Source organism: Pinus tabuliformis, chromosome 4_1, assembly GCF_031772625.1.
Source record: "Pinus tabuliformis cultivar Carrire ecotype Pingquan chromosome 4_1, CPIR1, whole genome shotgun sequence".
Taxonomy (NCBI): Eukaryota; Viridiplantae; Streptophyta; class Pinopsida; order Pinales; family Pinaceae; genus Pinus; species Pinus tabuliformis.
The window spans coordinates 304,731,129-304,734,980 of NC_142303.1; the positions used below are offsets into that span (position 1 = coordinate 304,731,129).

The 3,852-nt window shown below is 37.2% G+C and overlaps 1 long non-coding RNA gene across 1 annotated transcript; it reads right to left on the reverse strand.

Annotated features, from left to right (window-relative positions):
• Nucleotides 1-2,699: 2,699 nt before the first annotated feature.
• On the reverse strand, nucleotides 2,700-3,546 carry LOC149175498 (uncharacterized). Its single transcript, XR_016258566.1, has 2 exons — nucleotides 3,150-3,546; nucleotides 2,700-3,025 (listed from the first exon to the last, which is right to left on the reverse strand). It is a non-coding gene; the product is annotated as an uncharacterized LOC149175498 (long non-coding RNA).
• Between the last annotated feature and the right edge of the window lie 306 nt (nucleotides 3,547-3,852).

The window sequence follows — 3,852 nt, forward strand, 5'->3', positions numbered from 1 at the left end:
TGGATTGGGCTGTTAATGCACGTTCCACCTTACGGGCTACCTGGCAAGCCTCTGTCTATGTGGGAGGGTGGTGGAGTAGAACCTGAGCTTTGATGGCTTCTTTAAGACCGCTAATAAAGCATTCCATGTAGAACTCATCTGTGAGACCCCTAGTGCGGAAGGCTAAGGCTTCAAAAGCAGTAATATATTCCTCCACTGTACCCGTCTGTCGGAGCTTAGTGAGACGCCCCAAAAAAGAGTCTTCCTGTTCAAAGCGACTGCGAAGAGTTTTGGCAAATTGGGCCCAATTCTGAAAATGTCCATTGCAACGCTGATGCCATTCCTTCCATTGCCATCGTTCATTGTCCAAGTACGTGGTGCCCACCATAAGCTTAGTCCCCTCATCTATGATATGATTCAATTGGAAATACTGCTCCATTTTTGCTAGCCATTTTTGATATGTTACGAGCATATGTAATGCAACAACCATCTAAGTGGGAAGAGTATTTACATCTTGTAGAATTTGCTTATAACAACAGTTATCACACTTCTACACAAATGAGCCCTTTTGAAGTGTTCTATGGGCGTAAATGCAGGAGGCCCTCAAACTGGGGTGGCCCGGAAGATAAGTTAATGTTGGGGCCTAACATGTTAGTAGAGATGGAAGAAATGGTCAAAGAAATGCGATCCAATTTGAAGGCTGCCCAAGACCGAGAAAAGAATTTTGCTAACCAAAAAAGAAGTTTTCGGGATTTTCAAGTGGGGGATCATGTCTACGTTCGTGTTTGGGCTAAGAAAAGTACACTGCAATCGATGGGTTGTGCCAAATTGGCACCCAAATTCTGTGGTCCTTTTCAAATTTTAGCACGGATTGGGCTAGTAGCTTATCAACTTGCCTTACCAAGCCATATTCGAGTGCACAATGTTTTTCACGTTTCAGTATTAAAGAAATATATTTATGACCCCAAACACATAATAAACTGGCAATAAATACAGGTGAATGGGGAGAGTTAAATTTTCCTCATTGACTTATCTTGTATATATGTATGTATGTATGCATAGTAGATTTATATTCTGATTTTACCAAGTAACTAAAGTAATTTTCTTTTTACTTTTGACAATACATGTAGAACCGAAAGGCGAGTTCCTGGTCGAACCAACGGGTATACTCGATCGAAGAGAAGTAATGCTACAGAGATGAGTTATCACCCAAGTTTAAGTATAGTGGCAGCATTTTTGGGCTGAAGAGGCTACCTGGGAAGATGAAAGGACCATGAGGGAAATTTTCCCAAGGTTATTTCTGATAGAAGAACATCGCGACGATGTTCAATCTTAGGGGGGGAGATGTGATGTCTCACATATATGTAAATATTTATTTACTGCATTTTTTGACAAACTAAATACTGGTTAATTTTTATATAAATAGTAATTCTGTTTTAAATGCATGAAAAGTGGAATGTTGGAATTATGGCAATAATTATTTGATTTAACTTAAGTGAGAATAAGTTATCCAAGGATGACAGTTTATTCTCAAACAGTTAGGCTGGGTGGTTATCCCAGCCCTAACTACTTCCAAAGAGAAGATTTATTCTAGGGATCAAGCAGATTGGGGGCATATGAGACATGGGAAAAGAGAATTTCAAGATACTAAGAAAAGAAAAAATAAAACTATGCTTGAAGGACAAGTAGTGATACCATAGCTATGTCTGGTTAAGACCAGATAGCTCGTACAATCTAAGAACGAGGATTCTTGAAGAGAAATCTTGTGAAGGGTAGCTCAGGGGAGACTTCAAGCACAACAGCGCTGGTCTCAAGGTTGGGAGGCAAAATAGTTAGAAGATTTAGTACAGATAAGTAAAATCTGAAACCTTTCTTTAAAGCTACAGAAAGTATCCTTCCAGTTAGTATGTTACGCATAGCATCTGTCTTAAGTGAGTTAAGTGTTAACAAGATTATTATTTTAACTAATAAGGGTTTCGGTTAGAAATAGTATAGATTAATGATGTTACTCTTTATTGAAAAAAAGAAAAGTAGTAAACCTATAAAGTAACATTATCCCGTAGAAATGATAACTCTGGAAGCTAATATAGCTAAGTAATGTCACTTCTAGAAAACAGTAGCAAAACGAATAACTTCTAAATTCAAGGATGGTAAACAACAAAATAATGAGATATTCACTGTTAAAGCGTGATGGTTAAACAGTAGAAAACAGTGAGCTATAGTTTACCCTTCTTCAGTTCCAAGTCCTTAAAAATTGCAATATAATACAACCATTCATTAAGCTTGTAATACAACAGAAAGCTAGTGGAAAAATTGCTCACTGAGAATTAATAAAGACAAGTTAAAAATACCATAGCATAACCAACTTCTGTTAAAAATTACGGAAGCAAATAAATGGAAGGAAATCGTAAAAGTATTCTCAATCAAAAGCAAACACCGATTCTATCCCAGTACCAGAACCAGAAATAATTCATAACCCTCAAGAAGAAACAACAGTAGGGTTTTCAGAGTCGCTCGAACTCAAAAGACAGAACTCAAAAGACAGAGTAGAAGAAATCAGAGTTTCCACTTAGATACTAACAAACAAAGAAGTGATACTTTCCAAAAATCAAGTATATAAATTACTAGGTATATTATGCATAAGTAACTTCCAGACAAATACAACATTCGGAATAAAGAAATTCATTTTTCCAAAAATTAAATATGAGATTTGTGCAATATGAAACAATGTTGAAATATTATAAACTCAGAATCTGATATATAGTATTGTCAATAGTAATGAAGAAATAAACCTATACAGAACTAAACCCATATGAGGGTTACCCTCTGTTATACAACATTTTCTTCTCAAAAATTACAAAAACGAGTCCATGGCTCTAAGCCTCAAAATTATTAAAATCAGTAGAGCCAATACTCCATGCTAGTGCGAGGAAGAACAACAAGTAAAACATTATCTTAACTAAACTCTCTAAATCCCACATACCCAGTAAGGGAAATGCCAAGGAACTTGAAAGCGCAACAATTGAATTGGAAAACCACAAATATTCTGCACCAGAGCCGAACAGGCTTGCCAAAAACCATGGAAATAATTAGGATTAGATAACAATAATGATTCAAGTAAAAGTGAAAACCGTAATTAACCATGCAAGGATGAAACCAGAAAACTGTACCTGCTCGAGCAATGAACGATACCAACAAACCCTCCTCGAAGCAAGGAACGAACCAGGGATGAATTGTGGCAACCCAAAGAAATTCAGCTCCAGAAAACTAAACTCGGACAAGCCGGAAGAGTAATTAACGCTAGGCAAGGAGTCAGTGAAAAATGAAAGCAATTACTAGAAGGGAGGTTGCCCGACTAGCGAGAGACCAGACCAGTAATCGACAGAAACACCAAATGCCTGGTTTGCAATCTTGGTCCATACTTCGTTGAGCGGATCAACGCCTCAACCGTCCGATTTGGTAATCGCCCAAACGTCGTTGATCCTGCACTTCTTCCTGTGCGAAGGATCTAGCTAGAAGCACCATGGCGAATACTCTAGAGCTGGACTGCAACCCTAGGGAATTCAATGGCCCAAAGAATTAAATAACACCATAAGGATTTTGGTATGGCCATAATGCCAAGGCGGATCACATTAAATATAATTAAAGCAAGGATAGGATTGATATGCAGTGAATAAATATATAGTGATATGGTATAGTTAACCATTAGTATTCTTGTATGATTCATCGCCCACGGTGGACTAAAACATTAGCACTTACATTAAGAACTTAATAATGTATAGTACTTCAGTCCAAGAAACTTACCATTGTATTAATGTCAACTCTTAAATGGTATTGAAACTTTATGTTAATGTGGATTTGTGATATATAGTT